This window comes from Octopus sinensis, linkage group LG17, assembly GCF_006345805.1.
Source record: "Octopus sinensis linkage group LG17, ASM634580v1, whole genome shotgun sequence".
Taxonomy (NCBI): domain Eukaryota; kingdom Metazoa; phylum Mollusca; class Cephalopoda; order Octopoda; family Octopodidae; genus Octopus; species Octopus sinensis.
The window spans coordinates 54,893,426-54,912,284 of NC_043013.1; the positions used below are offsets into that span (position 1 = coordinate 54,893,426).

The window sequence follows — 18,859 nt, forward strand, 5'->3', positions numbered from 1 at the left end:
TAATTAATTAAATCAGCCACAGCACTTGACTGGTACTTTGTTTCATCCATCCTGGAAGGATTAACAGTAAAGTTCATCTTAGCCAGATTTGCACTGGATGAATGCGACAAAGCATTGTTCAATATTCAAAACAATTCTGCTAATCCTTCACCATCAACACTGTTATTACTACTACTACTACTACTATTTGCAAGAGTTTAACTGAAAACTAAACACATTAATGAAAAGATTTAAGTAAAACAATGGGAAAGTCTGAGAAAGCAGAAATGAAGATAAAATTTTAAAAATATATTGAAGTAAAAAACAGAGAGAACCTCTGTGTTCAATATCAGACAAAACTAAGGCAGGAAGCTGGCGGAATTGTTAGCATGCTGGGAAATATGCACAGTGGCATTTTGTCTGCTTTTATGTTCTAAGTTCAAATTTTGCTGAGGTCGACTTTGCTTTCAGGGTTGATAAAATAAAAGTACCAGTTGAATACTGGGGTTGATGTAATTGATTTATGCCTTTTCCCTGAATTTGCTGGCTTTATGCCAGAATTTGAAACCAATATCTGACAAAAGTTGATTGAGAGGAGAAAGTAATACAGAGTGAAAGCCATGTTGCAGCCAAAAAACAGAAGCATCACAAAGAAAGCAAAAGCGATGTCATATACAAACATAGAGATTAGCAATAGACATTTAGTGGTAGAGCAGAAAAGTGCTTATGATAACAATAATTCTGGATTAAATGTAAAAACTAAAGGTCTGATTTCAGTTACATGGGATCACAAATAACTATTAGAAGAAAATAATGAAAGAAGAGGCCGACATCAAGCGTAGAATGTGCACTCAATTTAATGAAACAATTGATCACACCATTACTGGTTGCCCAGTTCTTGAAAAGATGGTATTTCTACAGACAGAGTTGGATGCCATAGCTCTAGGCCAATAACACCAAACTTTGATGGGAAAATGAAATTTAAAAAATGGCATAAGCATGGTATAAGAAGACATTGGTACATGACAAAGATCTAACTGCAATAATCTGAAGTATTATTGCGTAGATTGAGAGGAAATCAAAACAAAGGATCTCAATAGAGTTCTGGTGGGACAAAACTCTCGCTTACTCTGCAAGACCTCATGATATATTTTGACCAAAAGATCCCCCAGAAGGAATTAAAAAAGAAAAAGGAAAGAAAACTATAAAAATACAAGGATCTTGAACTAGAATGAAATCAGATGCAGGGTATGAAATTGAAATGTGAATCAATAATAATGAGTGTTGAACGATAAAGATCTACATGAAGACAAACAGGGGGGGGGGACCATTCCCCCTCTTTACACCTCTACACACAGCATGAAGCAGGCCTGCTAAACACAACCCCTGCTAAAAACAGCTCCTGCTAAACACTTTCAATTCAATAGGATAATTCATACAGAATACACTTTATACATAATCACCTAATAAAATATCACAACATATTCTGTACAATTATCATCATCGTCATCATCATCATCACTACAGCATCATTTCTGGTATGTTTCTCTATGGCTGGCATGAGGTGGATTGCAACATATACCAACCTGCACAGCACTTACTTTGTACACTCAACACCCAAAACTAAACATATCTCACAACACACAATCACCCAACAAACTCACAACAACTCACACTGCACATCGTATGCTACATAACAATCAGGCAAAATACTGAAGTTGCACCAGAAGCACCAAATCAAATTCCACAACACAGACATCGGATACAGACACAATTCTTCACTTCCAAAAGACAATGCAGTGCACATCACAGTAAGACAGAGATGTACTACCAGGTTGGAAATTACATAAAACTGTGGAGAAGATGATGTGAAAACGATGATAATTATGATGATGATGATGATGACAATGATGATAATGGGATTTTTTACATAATAAAAATCAAAGAAAACCCTTCTCTTCAAGTGTTATGTATTGAAGAGAATATATTTTTATCAAATAAGCAATATCAGTGATGAATTGATTGCTTTTGTTTTTTCTCTCTTGTACAATACTTATCAAATATTTTTATCTTTGTTTATGTTACATGACTCGTTCTCGTGATATCCCATAAACAAAATATAAAGACAAAATGTAAACCTAAAGTAAATGTTATTATTATAATTAAAATAACTTTTTAAAATGGATTTTATTGATTTTTGCTAAATTTCCTGTGAGAAGATTTTAAATTTAGAAATCTAAATCAGACAGTTCTGATTAAAATACTTACACCTGTTCAATTAAATGAAGAAAATTTGTTTCAAATAAATTTATAAAGAAAACTGGTTGTCTTATTAGGAACTTTATATTCTTAACTTTAATTTTATGAATAAAATTAAAGTTTACTAGTTTAATGTTTCGAATTTCTTTTTTTGCCAAAAAACTCTTGTGTGAAAAATAATCAAAACAAGAAGAGGCAATGAATATGGTTGGAACTGATTTGATTAGAGAGAGATGTGTAATGTGAACTAAATGGCATTCTATGCTTTTGGCAAAAAGCTCAAGGCTCCATACACAAGATTAAAATCACAATATGCAATTGATTTTTAAAATGAAAGCCATGTGAAGCAAATAAAAGCTATAGATCTAATTTTACCACTGTTTATTGTTATCATTTCCAGTGCTCATGCTTGGATCTGAAGCAAAATATCTGAAATCCATATTACAGAATTTTCCTCATGAATCGAAACTCATGAAGTACAAAAGAAAAATGTTAATATAATAGATATTAATCAAAATACATACTACGCAACAATCTACTTGAAAAATATAATAGGATAAAACATTTTTTTAATGAATTTGCAGTCCTAAACATTTTGAGTTGGTCTGTGGTCGTCCAAATGGAAGAGAATAAATCAGAAATGGAAAGAGAAGTCTATTGCAGAATTCAGGAATGCTCATAGCTATGGCTTTTCTATGAAGCCAACAGCTTTTAAAACACTTTTGTACTTTCTTAGCAATCAAAATATTTCTATATTGCTTCCACTGGTTTTATATGTGATTTCATATTTTCAACACATTATAAATAAATTAATGTTTAATTCTCTAACGTGCTCCGGTCCTCAAATTGGCTCTACTGGAGCACCTCCTTCAAGAGATAGCTGATTATAATAAGCTCACAACAAATATTTTATAAACCTTGGAATGGCGAGGGACAAAGGGAAACTGGGCAGGATCTAAACTTACAATGTAAAGGGATGTACATCTGGTAGTTTACCAATTCTGTTAGTCACCACTTCATTCTTCAGGATTTTCTACAAATTCAATGATCTTCTTACTTCTTACTAGTTCACTTGATGTTAAGTTACCAATATCCCACATCTCCGCTGTTGCCTCTGGGCAATCCAATGTAACTCAACAATTTCCCCTTCATTTGAGGCATTATTATCAGATCTTGACACCTTGCTACCCTCTTATTCCATTCTCTTACTCAAACAAAATATCAAAAACAAGATGCTGTAAATTTAGTCACAATGAAGGTGATCAGGGGATTTATCCAGAAAATTAAGCACCCTGTCCTAATTCACAGGAGGAAAATGGTTTCCAATAAGGCACCTTATCTAAGAGGGCAGTAACTTTGAATTAAAACTGGTACAAAGCAGAGAGGGCTTTTAGTCTTGCAAGACATCCTGGCTAGTGGCTGTGCCATATTATAGATATCTAGTGTCCACTTTGCTTATGGTTTTAGACAGAAAGAATATCCAGTTGTAAAAGATTAACCATGCAATACAAATGATGGAACTGTAACACTGAATAAATTAACAAGACTGACATATATCAAGTCAATATTATGTACCAAAGACGTAATTTGGATGTGAACACTTTTCTGTTATCGTTGAATAATCTCACCACCCAAAGTGTTATTTTTTTTCATCCGTTATAGGTTCTTAATTTCAAGTCTGAGAATATTAATACTGCTACGATGGAAGATAGATCTGACCAGATAGTAGAGATATTAGAATGTAAAATGATAGATCTAAGTTATGAGTGAGAAGCACAAATTCTTTATAAGGGTGGAAGGGTGGTGTAGGTATAATCTTAGCAGAGATGTGGGTGGTGGAAGTAACTGCAGTAGCTAAAGATGGTAACCAGAATATGTAAATGCAGATGACTATGAGAGTATCGTTAAGCTTTGATTATGCCATAGAAGATGATCCAGATAGCTCGCTCTTTCACGAAGCTAACCTGGGAATTGATAGCAACAATATCATTACCACAGCTGGAGATTTTAGCGATTATATCAAGAAACACATGGCTAAATACACCGGTGTGCATGAAGGTTATGCCATGGAACAAGAAACAAAGAGGGATGAAATTTCTTGGAGAGATGCTTTATAAATTATTCTTCTACTTGCAACAAAATCTTCAGAGAATGAAACAGCCATCTAGTTAATTACCCATCACACAGATGGGCATAAGATGCAGACTAGTTTTGTACTAACTAGAAACCAGAACCTTTTGATGGTTGTTAACGCCATATTCCTCCTTCAGTAAAAGAAATATGTTTTGATATTATGGTTTGCATCCATAGATGGAGGATGTGATACATTCAGATACAATAGACAAGTAGAAGTCCATGTCAATATGGGGAATAAGTCTGAGAAAAGGAAGGTAGGAAGAGCAGGAAGTCAATCAGTGATAGTTTCAAATCTGGATTTAGAAGAATTTACAAAATGCCTGAAGATTATCATGGCAAACCAAAGTGATAAGCTGACAGCAAGAAGTGAAATGTTGTGGTTGCCCATGCTACTCATTAAGTGCTTTTAAAAACTTCTATTAAACTAGTGATCTAATTAGTGGAGAAAAGAATCTTATTTGGAACATTGAGGCGATAAGTCACAAACTTCTTTCCTTAATTTATATTTACTCATGGCTTACATGTTAGTTGTAAAAAATATATATATATATATCATTTAACATCCATTTTCAATGCTAGGGCATGTACACATATCCCTACATATCACGCATTTGCCATCACAGCAATGTCAGCTAAAATTAAACAAATCATGACTTCAATGATTATCTGAAATCCTCAACTGCTCAATGGCTCATATATACGTTAAATTTGGAAAATAAAGAAGGTCTGAGGCCCTCAGAGACCATCTGTTCGTTGGTTCTTTTTAACCAGGTTTGCACTGCAGAAATCCTTCGAATCAGGTCACAGTGGTCTTAGTATGGCCACCAGATACATGATTTCTTCTCCCCTCCCACCAACACCAAAATTTACCATCTCTGTCCCCTTCTTCCTTCCACTAAGTCATAAATAAAAGGAAAGAATGAGTTATACAAAAACTGAGCTTGGCTACCCTGTGCCAGTCACAGAACCCCCCCCCCCCTCCAACCATCATATCTTCTCAGTTTTTTTTTACTTGTGGAAAATATATTTACTTTAGTGGTTATAATTATTTGTTAAGCAAGACATGTTTGAACTGACTCCTGCATACATAACAGAAAAAAAAGATTGATTTTGTATTTATTCGATAATATCTTGGCTAATATGTCTGAGTGAGCTCGACCAGATGATAGCAAGGATGATGATGATGATGGCTAATATTGTGGCAAACAGTTTTTGCTGTAATTATCTAATGAATTAGGAGTGAGGCTCACATCAAACAGCAACCCTACTTTTTCATTCGTAATTTAGTTGACAACTCTTTCTATAAACCTTCCACCACTAGTATTAATTAAAATCTCTTCCTCTTCTTTTCAACTTATGTTTCTCTTTTCATTTGATGTGTAGATGAGAAAAACATAGAAATCAATGAAATAAAGTTCTCCATTGAATTTCGAGAAGGACAAGCTCTTATATGTGGCACAGCCTTTAATTAACAAGATACTTGCATCTAATACTTCATATTCATAAAACATTTCTCATCTTAGTAATGACCAGTTTCTAGGAATGATGCTTAACTTCGGTGATTAATCACGAACCACTGATTCTGTGCAAAATAACCACAGATAATAAACTACATAAAATAACCATATACATAAAAAATTATCACAGAAATACAAATCCATTTGATGGTAGGAGAAATTTCCAGGATGTAAATGGCTGTTAACAGCTAAAATCCAACAAAATTCATGACTTGGTAGAAAATCTAAAAACATTTTCTAATTCAGCAATATCATCATATTAGCATTTTAATATGGATGAGGGATCTTCTTATATTTGACAATAAATATATATTAAGTATGTTACATACATACATACATATATACATACATATATATACATATATATATATACATACATACATACATTTATATACATACATATACATATATATATATACATATATACATATATATACATACATATATATATATACATATATACATATATATACATACATATATATATATATACATACATATATACATACATATTTATATATACATATTATACATATATACATACATATACATATATACATACATATATATATATATGTATATATACATATACATACATATATATATATATAAACATATATATATACACACATATATATATATATATAAACATATATATATACACACATATATATACACATATATATACATGTATATAAATGTGTGTATATGTATATATATATTTATATATATATATAAATATATATAGGATGGCTACGTGGTTAAGAAGTTTGCTTCCCAACCATCTGGCTTCAGTCGCTTTGCATGGCATCTTGAGTAAGAGTCTACTATAACACTAGGCTAATCAAAGCCTTGAGGAGTGATATGTTAGATGGAAACTGAAAGAAACCTATAATATATATATATATATATATATATATATATATATATGCATGTGTGTAAGTGAATGTGGTTCTGAAAATAAGAATAAAATAAAGAAAAGGAAAAACGTGTTGGATTTTTGGGGGAGGGTACAAGGGAAATTGATGTGTCTTTAGCTTTTCCAGTGGGGGCGGGTAAAGTGAAATTCGGTTGGGAAACGGAAATCTGCCAAACACTTATAAATGCTTGGTGGAGAAGTGATGTAGCGAGAGACTCATGGCAGGATAACCCACGCCCACAACCTTCATAAATAAATCTAGAGTAGAAGTTAAAACCATAGAAGTATCTATTTGTAGTAATAAGATTTGTGTATTTGAGTGGATTTAAATGTTATGAGGGTATGCTTTATGGCAACATAAAACAATTTGTAAAGAAACACTTAGAAAAAATTAATCCAATTTGAAAACTTCATCAGAATTTGTAATAATTTTTCAAATGTTACCATAGCAAAAAGGTTTAGAATGTAGTAAATGAACATTGTGTTTCAATGTTTTATAATGCCAGATATTTTTTAGTCTTATTTTCTTTTCCAAATATCTCTATGGGAGCTCTCATCTCTTGAGTAATTTAAACTTGTATTTAAGAGCTCACTTATGCTGTGTCTACTTAACCAGCCTTCTTTATTGATTCCTGTTAAAATCTACTGTTTCCAATTATCATTCTTCAGAACTTGCTTCAGAAAGAAAATAAATGTTAAAAATAACATTTTTGGTTTTTTTCTTTCTTTCTCTTCTTTTTTTTTATACTGATTTTAAAAGAAATGATAAAACTAAACTGTACAAAATGAATTGTTTCAAATATGGCTATAAAAATAAAATAAAATCTTGTGATGTATTTCCGATTTTATAAAATCATTAGATTCCCCAGACTTGCTGGAACTTTCTCTGAGAAGAATAAAAGAAAGAGAATAAAACTGGGAAAATAATAATAAACAAATAAATAAATAGCTAAAAGGTAAATGAAAAAATGTTTAATTTTACTCTCTCAAGATGTTACACTTAAAATTAGTTTTGTTTTTTGTACAATTTAAAAAAAAAAAATACTAATTTAAATTATTTTAAAAATAAATAGTAAGTTTGTTTTCTTTCTTGGGCCTTTATATGATGGCACAAAGTGTAGAAACTTAAAGTGTAAATATTTTCTGTTTTAAATACTCCTTGAATCTTATCCGGGGAAAAAAATGTCAGTGAAGTTCTAATGTTATACATATCATGATGTTCACTATGAAGATAAATGATGACAAAAAATTATCATCATCATCATCATCATCATCATCATTATTATCGTTATTATTATTATTATTATTATTATTAATGTATTTTTTCAAATTTTTTTTCCTAAAATCTTTTGAAGATGTTCCATTTGAAATTTTTAGATTCTGCATTTCAAGTGAACTAGTTTTGTTGGTTTAGTTTGAAATCATGACATGAACACTTCTCTGCAATTATCCCCAACCTCCCCACTACCACACTTAATCCAAGTGAGCAATTTTTCTACTCACAGAAACAATGAGTTTTTACATAGTCACACCCCATCGAATTACTGGTACTTAGTTTATTAGTCCCAGGAGGATGAATAAATAATAAAATAATCTTAAGACCTTTTTTCTTCACATATTGGAAATAATAGGAGTTTCCAGAAAAGAATGGTGACATCAGCTTTTCGGTGGGGAAAGAGTATGTCTTGTGTGCTTATATCAATATAAATATATTACAGAACTGACACACAGGCCACACCCTTTTTTTCCTGTTATAGGACATATTCATTAATGTCTTTATCAAAACCTGTCTCTCACCAGTTGCCAAGTTTAAGTTGGAGAATTCTGGAAATTTACATTTAATTACTAATTACCAATTCCATGCATCACATGAAAATTTCTTTCTCACGAATATTTCTTTAAAATCTGGTCAAATTCATTATTCTGTAACATTTCTACAGAAAAAGTCCATTTGATGAAGAGAAATATAATATTTTGAAATTAATGTTTTTAATTGATATTTTTAACTTTGCTTTATAATTTTTTTATATATTTTCTGCTATGTTGAAGAAAAATTAAAACAATTTATTTTTTATTCAAAACATTGGAATCTTACTAAATATTACTATTTATACTTTCATCTTCCAATCTCACTTTTCCATATTAAATTACAAAGTTTGTGAGTATTTTCAATTACAATATAAAAATGCCTTTGAGAATTGTGATTCTCTTTGAAGATTGCAGAAACAAAATGCAATGCTTTCATGTAATAATTGCTGCTAAATGTTTTCTTGTTACTTATTCCAATTTCAAATGAATATAAAGCAGTAATTTATTCCTTTGTTCTCCAAATATTGATGCACTTAGATACATAGTGATTTAATATAACATTATTTTATACATACACAAGTATTGCACACATACACACATAATGCTGTGTATTATATACATCATATTATGTTGTCAAGTTTTGAGTCTCACCAATATACTTGGCTGATTTTAGAAAAATAAGTAGCTGATTGCAGTATTTTGCTGTTTTGACACTCTTTAGAAGTAAAGCCATGTTGAATGATAGCATTGTTCATCTTACAATTCCCTCATGTCCTTGACTTTGTTAATTTATAAAACATATATCTCTCTAAATATTATATTATCTATTTTACAGTTATTCAAAACTCAAGCTTTCAACAATTTTTGTACTAATGCATGCAAAATAATCCCATATAGACTAAAACTGAAAAATTCATTAAAAAAATAGAAATAATGTTAATTATTTTTGCAATTAAGGTTGTGGAATTTTACTTTACGTCTACAGTCGTCACATAATAATCATTATTTTTAAAGAATTTGTCTAGAGTTTATAGTTGCAAGGGCTTTTTCCATTCCTTAAATTTTTTATAAATGATGTTATTTTAATTTTAGCTGAAGTCAATGTCAATTGTTCATTGGTCTGGCAGAGGTGAAATTTTTGTCAAAATATTGAATCAAGTCAAAGATATACTCTATTATTAACTTTTCATAAAAGAAAATGGACTAGCTGTAGAAAAAATATGTTTGCTTGAACTATGGAATTCCTGAGAGGCCCAGATTAAGAAAGAAAAAGAAAACAAAGAGGACACAGCATCCACTGTGGCTAATGATAACTAATCTTCTCGTCAAATGCTCCAACCCAAGTTTTCTCAATCAATAATAATTTTTTTTAGAGGTATAAACTTTGTGATTTCAAATACCTTCATAGATTCTTTCAGTTAATAACAGATGCTTTAACATCTGGAGTAGGTTTCTAAAAGACTGTTGTTACAATAATTAAAAATGTTTTAGTAATTCTTACTTCTAATGAATAACATTAATTTTCTCATTGAAATTAGATGTTCTTGATAAATTGCAGAAGACGATCACTATAAGTCGAAATCAATTAACTAAATAATTCATATGTAATTTTGGTAAGACTTCGAAAGGAATAATTCAATTAACAATTTAAATCAAACATTTATGTAAGATAAGTTGAAATATAGTCAAGAATATTTTAAATAATGCAATTAATGAATTGTGGTTTGATCTAAAACATTATTCTTTGATTGTTTTTAAGTAGATGTTTTTGAGCATTGATTTAAATCAATACCTGTTTTAATAACAATATTTACAAACTAAAACTGCCTATAGAATAAACATTCAAAAAGCTATTCGGTTTCAATACTTTGGCAAATTGGAAATGATGAACAAAGATATAATTGTTGCAGGATGGTTGGCAACATACTTAAATGTAATATCGCCTTAAAATTAACATATCATGTTTGCTATAGACTGGAATGGAAATCAAATCACTATAATTAAAAGTGATTATGAAACTGATGTTGTTCAATTATCCACCAATAAAAAGAATACCTGACTTATAATGAAATGTAAAGTTTTTATCATTTGATACAAGACTGCTAAGAGGAAAAGATAGCATTAGAAAAAATGTTTGCACAGTTGAGAGTAGAATCTTTTTAGAGAAGCCAAAGGCTAATAAACATGAAAAAAATTCACTCTGTATGTATAAGACAAACATCATAAATCAGAATCGAGTTGGTCATACCAATATGACATTTACTTATATGTCTAATTTAAAGAGAGATAAACTTCTTTAATACAAATTGTGGATGTGTATCATTAGCCCAGTCTCTGCAAAAATGTACTTCTGGCATGTGAACATATCTCTAAATTATCTTTTCCTGTTAATTGCTCTTCTCAGAGTAGGCTGAAAGATCCATGAAATGTTTTCAGGTTTCCAAAAATCAAATGGCTCTCCTGTCAGTCAAACGTGCTCTCCCAAAGTAACCTTTCTGGATATATTACATCATCCTTTCATCAGTAGCATGGTTCAATGGATTTAATGCTTGGTTTGTAGACAGACAAGTTACTGCATTTTTGGAAATGAACTTAAAATTGTTGGAACATCCTCAATATCTTATAATCGATGAATCATACTGAAAAGTATCAACTATAGTTTTTGACCCTCACAACTCAGATCTGTTTCAAAAACACCACAATAATCTCTTTTTTTTTTATTCTATTATGCAGAAATACTTGCCCTTGTGTTTGCCAAAGCAAGCATCACTTTCAAATCAGAAATACCTAGAAAATTTAAAAGCCTGATGCAAAACACTCCCAAAAAGATCTTTTGAAGATCATCCTTGGCCTTTCCCAAAGCTTCTCTTGTGATTCTTTACTTCCATTATAGCATTGTACCTAACCTTATGAACAGCTCCACACACTTTACAGAGAAACAAATTCATGTTCCAAGCTAATGCTTACATGTGCCCAGCATGAAGAAATTTTAGTAGGTACCTAAATTTCAATGCCATTCTAAGGTTCATAATCTGGGATTACATTAGAAGAAGAATTGGTACAAATTAGAACAACTTTTTTTATCTCATACAATTTTTTCTCAGTAAAAATTGTCGGGGATAATTTTCTTTAATAATGGATTCATCTAGGTTCCTAAGAATTGCTCTGGAACTAAAACAGGATCAAACTTCAAGGGTCTCTTTTTATTTCACCATTCCATTGTTGATGTTTTCTGGAATGTTTCAGGAATCAGAGGCAATTTATGTTTTAGCAGTTCCTCATTTTATTTTTTCCTCACAAGGTTACATACAGTTTTATAACAGTTTGACCCATTGCTAATCTAGCCTGACAACACCAGCAGGTATGAAATAATTTATTCCCCACTTTATTTAGAAGAGCCTTGCATTACAAGAGATGTAATGACTGGTGGGGGGGGGGGGTGGAGGGAGTTACATTCAACTATGAATGCTTTCGCTACTTTTTCACTTCTTTTTTCCTTTTCCGTTTGCTTTCATCTCTATTGTTCAGTTATTTATTCTCTGCTAGATTGTATCCTTTCAGAATATCATTTGGATATCCTTCAGGAGAGAAATGTGGAAGAGAAAGAGAGATAACTGAAGGTATTGTATCAATTTCCTCTCTTCACAATGCTGCAACTGGTTGCACAACACTAATCCATGCAATCAACAATACACACACACACACACACACACACATCTTACGTTTTTTTATTCTTTTCTCTGACACATGTAAACTGACCAATCTATCAGCTGTAACAGCTCCCTAAACATCTATTCCATTCGTCAGTTTGATAGTGTAATTCTAAGCAATTTCTTATTCATATATAAAGACGAGCAAACTACATACTTTTTTATTTCCACAATTGTTCCCTGCTTGCTTCTATGTTCTATAATGGTATTTCATACAAGTCCATGCAGTGTATAATATCTTACAAGGTTTATAAGCATCATCTCTGTATCCTCAGCCAAAATGCTCATGATTTCATGATTTTCTTGTTTTATACAAATATATACAACTGTATATGAACACACACAAACACACACACACATGGCTACAATTTACACACACATAATGTGCTTATAAACATGAATCTGCACACACATAAATATTAAGCTATTGATAACACCTAGAAAATGGTGCTGCTTTTCCATTTACCAAAGTGAATGGAATTTTGGCAGGGGAATTCATGTCATCAGACGGTATCCAGCGATCATCAACTGCAGCACCCTCCTGATGGTGAGTCAGCAAGGATGGCCAAATCCCTGCTAATCATCTCCCCCTGGCTTCCATTTTAACTCCTCTCTCTTGCTCTATAGCCTCTCTGCTGCCTCTCCCATTCTGCACATAACCACTCTTCATTGCAGTGGTTGTAATCATCCTCCATGACCATTCGGCAGAGAATCCCTTACTGTCGAGGTCGACTTGGAAAAACCATAACTGCCATCTCTTCTTGCAATCCTGCAGAAAGTGCTCCTACTTGGCACACTTACCTTCATGGGCCTCATCAAACCCTTCTTCTTCCTGCAGGACTGTAAGCTTGATTCAGTACAATTTTGAAACTTTCATCACCAAATATTTGGCTAAAATTGTAATTTCAATCACTTTGTGTTCGTGGTTCCATCAAGTCAATATGTGTGTGTGTGTGTGTGTGTGTGTGTGTGTGTAAGAATAGAGAGAGATTATCTTCATGAAAATACGTGACTTTTAAGAGGGAGAGACAGTGAGACTGGCTCTGTGTGTATGTATGTGTGTGTGCAAGTGTGTTTGCATGCATATGTGTGTGTGTGCATGTGTATGTGTGTGTGCATGTTTGTGTGTGCGTGTGTATGCATGTGTGTGCACCTGTGTGTGTATGTGCGTGTGTGTGCCTACACATAATTACATGCACTCGTGTTTCTGAAAGTGCAAACCTTGTTCTTTTATTCTGTTTCTTTTATATCCTTCAACATAATGAAATTGCTCGTGTACCATTCTCTGTTTTAGTTTTCATTGTTCCTTCTTTGGTTGACTTTGTTTCAAAACTATCTTTTTCTGCCATAACATTAATAATGTGCTGAATAAAAACACCCAGAATTATATTCCTCCACAGAGCTGTGAAAACAAGTTTCTCTTCAGTTTTATTTTTTCATACAAAGCCACGATACCATACAAGAGTAGGTTTATCAGTTTTTTGCAACTTGCACCTTAATGACTAATACAATACGAGAGTAAACAGTACATAGTTCAATAATAATAAGGATAATGATTTCTTTTTTTTATGTATTGCCATAAAAACAATGAAAGAGCTGATATAATAGCAAGAGGCTGCAAAACAGGAGGAGGGGGGACTTTTCATAAAAATGAAATGAAATAAAAAAAAGCGAAAGTACACACAATAAATATATGAGTAAGTCTTAAGGAAAAGTGTGCCACCTAGAACCAATCAAAGGATCCCTGTATAGTATTGATTACTCTGATTAGGAAGGATAATTGGTCTCTTCCATCTGTGTTAGTGACAGGTGCCTATTGAGAGCAAGAACATTTCGTAATGTCGTGCAATTGGAGCCACAAGCGTAGTTGCCTAAGAGCAAAATTTCAAAAGAAAGTAAGATAAAATGGTAAGAAAAAGCTCAGTTATCCAACAATAGTTGCTTTACTTTGGAGGATAGCAAACCATGTTGGGCCTCTGAACACATTCACTTGGGCCAGGGTCAACAACTCACTCTCCACCTTCACCTTTTTCTTTAAGTGAAAATTGCAAAAGTCAATGAGAGGGTTGGGTTGAAAATGGAAATGTCTGTCTTCCATCCTTCTAGTCTTGTTTATCCACAGAGACAAAACAAAACTGTTTTGTCCTCATCCAAAGGAAGTTTTCAGAGCGACCCTCCACCTCCAATTGAATCAGCTGATTGATCCTTCACAAAACAACATCTATTCAACACAATTCCCTGAGTCAGCAATGCTCAGACACTGAAAGACCTCTTGCAGAAGAATTTTGGTGCTGTGTACATATCTCAGACCTGGTTGCAGGCACTTCTATATCTGTCTATTTATCTCAAAGCAGCAATATTCCCTGAACAGTGGTAAACCGGGGATTTCTGGAAGTTATCCATTCTACCTGAACTGACAATCCTTCAAAACAAATCAGCCAGTTTAGCTCATTCTTGTCAGCATGCAAATTTGACCCTGAAAGTATTTCCTCATCCCTACTTCTCTATAAAATGCTTACATGAAAGTTCTGCTCGTCAGTCTCTCCAAATGTTGGAAGACTGCAAGTTCATGACAACATTCCATGCAGTAGGCACCATCTAACCAATTGTGATCTTTGTTCAGAACAAGGAATGCAGTTCTGGCAATGAGATGACTGTATACACACAGCCACATTAGCATAAATGCGAATATTTGTCTTTTTTTACCATGTTTACATTTTTTCTTTTGTTTTGTATAACAACAAAGAAATATTATCTTCTCAGTACATTTTGTAATAGAGTTAGCAACAATGCTGGTTGTCATTGTAATGCTAATAAAATCTCTTTTGGGAGCAATAACACTGGAAGAATAGGCTGAAGGCATTTGGTAGGATAAACAAACTAGAAACAGTGAAGTCGATAGGAATAAAAATGATCAACTGAATGTAACCTAAAATTGTGAGTGTTGTTTCTTGTTTGAGGAGTACATTTAGAAATTCATTCCATTTCTTATATGTTCTTTTAGAGAAACTCTCCTGAGATAAACAATAAAGCTGAGAGAAATTCAAAATACTAATTACAATTACAAAATGAGGATTTTATTGCTGAGAAATGTTTGATGTGCAATATTTCACTCAAGTTTTATTTTACTGTTTTATATTAGAATACAAGACTAGATTTTGCATGATATGTACAATAATAAAGCCAAAACAAAACTATTGGTGATGCATATTGTATTAAGACCAGAAACTAAACTGTATGTATGGTTTGTAATAAGGTCAGAACTAGGCTGTACATGATATTTATTGTTAATCATAAGAAAATTGTTGAAGTGTTTAAAATACCATGGTTAAAACTAAACTTCACAAAACTCTGTTCTGGGAATGTATGCTAAAAGTTCTAACAATTTATACTGAGCTAGATTCTTCAAGATATTTTACATATTTTGAAAAACAAAGATGAACCACTCAAGAACATGGAAATTATTTATATTAAAAAAAAACAACATTTAAATAACAATTATTTCAATAAAATCAAAATAACAACTCTTTAATCTTTCGTCTTTCAGTAATTAAAAAAAAATGGAAATTACAAGAAAAAATGAAGCAACATACATTCATTAAGAACCCTTTTATGTTTTATTTTCAATTAATCAATATTTATTTATCTAATTCAAGTCAATTAGAGTCAATTAGATGACATATTCTAATTAGATGTATCCATCAATGAATGTTCAAGAGGTTTCTTTCTCTTTTTATATTCACATCATAACATGTGATGGTTTCCTTTTAGCACTGAAACTTCTGATCCATTCATTAATTCTACATGGTACCTATTTACAACTAGATAGACTACACCAAGGAAAATTGAGTGTTATGTCCACTGTTACAGATCAGTACTTGATATGGGATACAAACTGTTGATTTTCTCACCAACAGGCTACTTCACTAACAACTTCACTAGAAATATGATGTATTATTTATAGAAATTATTATTATATTATTGCTATAATATTTATAGAAATATCATTTTTATGAAAACAAATATTTATACTGATTTGTTATTTTAAAATCATGAAGAAAGAAAATGAATGTAAATGGTTGGTTTTGTTCCATAAAACACAAAAGTTAATTCTTCCTGATTGTGTTAAACTGAAGAAAATTATGTGTGTGTGTGTATGACAACACTTATCCTCTAAACTCTTGGATTATTTTTTCTCATATTTGAAAAGGGGGAATCTTTCCCAAAATATTAAACATCATGGTAAAGTAATACAATACTAACATCGTCTTACCTATTTTCTCTAACTTCTTACCTACATTGCTCAAAGGGTTTTAAAACATTTTTATCAAATATATTCAAATCTTCTGGATCCATGAAATGGAGTAACTTTCCATAATCTTATTATCAAAATAAACTATGCATTCCACATAATTGTATATTGAGTTCTCAACGGAATTATCATTTTCTTCAGATACACCCTAGGCATATTACATATTTATAAAATCATGAGGTATGAAAGAGAATATTAACATTTTTTTCTGGTACCATAAAAGAAAACATGGTTAATTTTTCCTGAGAGTGTTAATCTGAAGAAATTTGTTTATATTATAACTCATGAAACTTTAAAATATTCAAAACTGGTAGAATTGTATTAAATGCAAAGATTAACTTACCAAAGGCAATCTCTTTTGACAAATAGAATTCTAACTCCAGAACAGAATTTAATTGTGTCCAACTTGATAGATAGTTTATATATCTGTCACTGTAAGAGAAAAATAAAGTAGATATATGTAGATGTCTGTATACAGATCATTTAGATGAAGATGAAGAAATCTCAAGATAATTCAGTAACATTGTATAGTATGAAGCATGAGAGGAGTGTATGGTTAAATATCGACATAGATTTGAATGTACTTGAAATGTAATGACCAGTGGGTAAGATAATAACTATGAAATTGTAGAAGATGGCAAATAAGGTGTGTGCCTGTGAGTGTGTGTGAATGAGTGTGTAAGTAAATATACATCAAAATAATGCATGTGCATACATATATATAAATGTATATATATACACACACACATACACACACATATATATATATATATATATCTTTATATATATGTATCTTTCTGTTTGTTTCAGTCATCAGACTGTAGTCATGCTGGAGCACGAAGAATTTTAGTTAAATGAATCAACCCCCGGACTTAATAGTTTAAGGCTGCTACTTATTCTATCGGCCTCTTTTGCCAAACTGCTAAGTTACAGTGATGGAAATACACCAACACTGGTTGTCAATTGATGGTGGGGGACCAACACAGACACAAAAACTCACACACTTATACACACATATGGCTGGCTTCTTTCAGTTTCCATCTACCAAATCCACTCATAAGGCTTTGGCTGGCTATAGTAGAAGATACTAGCCCAAGATGCCACGCAGTGGGACTGAACCTAAAACCATGTGGTTGTGGTTGGGAAGCAAACTTCTTTCCATGTAGCCATGCCTGCTCCTCGTTACTGCAATTTGATTTCAGATAACTTTTAATAGTCAATTTTCGTAATAAGTATTTCATTTTGTAAAATCATTTCAACTCAAATTACATATGGCAGATCACAAGAGTTTCCTAAATTATTTCACCTTTGGCACTTTTTGAAATTGATTTGAATAAGAATTCAACAAGAATTCAATAAGCAGTTTGTCTGACCCCAAGTTAGAATTCCAGCATAACCTTTGACCTTGCCACTACGGTGCTTTCAGAAAGACATATCAACATTAATTCCATAATGCCAGCATATTTATAGTCTAATATATAGGACTAAGCTCCTATTTTGGTATGCTAAATTAAAATATAAATAAATATGCTCAAAATTGTTTAATGATTTTGTTAAACAATTTTCTTTGCTCATTCCAATAGTCAATGAAAGTGTTCCTGCCATCCAAAAAAACGAAAAAAAACAACAAGTTCTAATTCAGAAATATTTTCATCAAACATATTATTGTAAATTGATTTTAAAATTATTTATTAATAGTTTCTATCTGTTGATTTCTTTTTGCAAAGTCTTTTACAATCTAGACTTCTTAGAGCAAAATATGAAATTTGTCTAAAACTTTAACAATATCCTGCATTATATTTCACCACCATTTTTGCTTTCTCTCCTGACGAAGAAATTCATCCAGGTTTTGTTTCACTTCAGGAAATATCAAGACTGATATAATAACGTTTTGGCTTTACATGTTTAAATATGAATGTGTAAGGTGTGTAAGGTGGCAAGCTGGTAGAACTGTTGGCACCTTGGAGAAAATGCTTAACACCATTTTGTCTGTCATTAAATTTTCAGTTCAAATTCTGTCATGGTTGACTTTATCATTCGTTTGGGGCAGATAAAAGAATCACCAGCTGAGCACTGGGGTTTGATGTAATTGACTTACCGCTCCCACAAAATTGCTGGCCTTGTGCCAAAATTTAAAATTAATGTGTGTGTGTGTTCACAAGGATGTGAGTTGCTAATAAGTAAACAAGAAGAGGGGAAAAGTACCCAATACTGATAG

General features: G+C 31.9%; 1 protein-coding gene across 7 annotated transcripts in view; it reads right to left on the reverse strand.

Annotated features, from left to right (window-relative positions):
• Nucleotides 1-18,859, reverse strand: part of LOC115220760 (thrombospondin type-1 domain-containing protein 7A) — a 1,292,425-nt gene that overhangs the window by 930,132 nt on the left and 343,434 nt on the right. For all 7 annotated transcript variants that reach the window (XR_005002721.1, XM_036510587.1, XM_036510592.1 and 4 more), the window contains exon 2: nt 16,985-17,073. The gene's annotated coding sequence lies outside the window, so the exon portion shown is untranslated. The remainder of the gene's footprint in view (nt 1-16,984; nt 17,074-18,859) is intronic.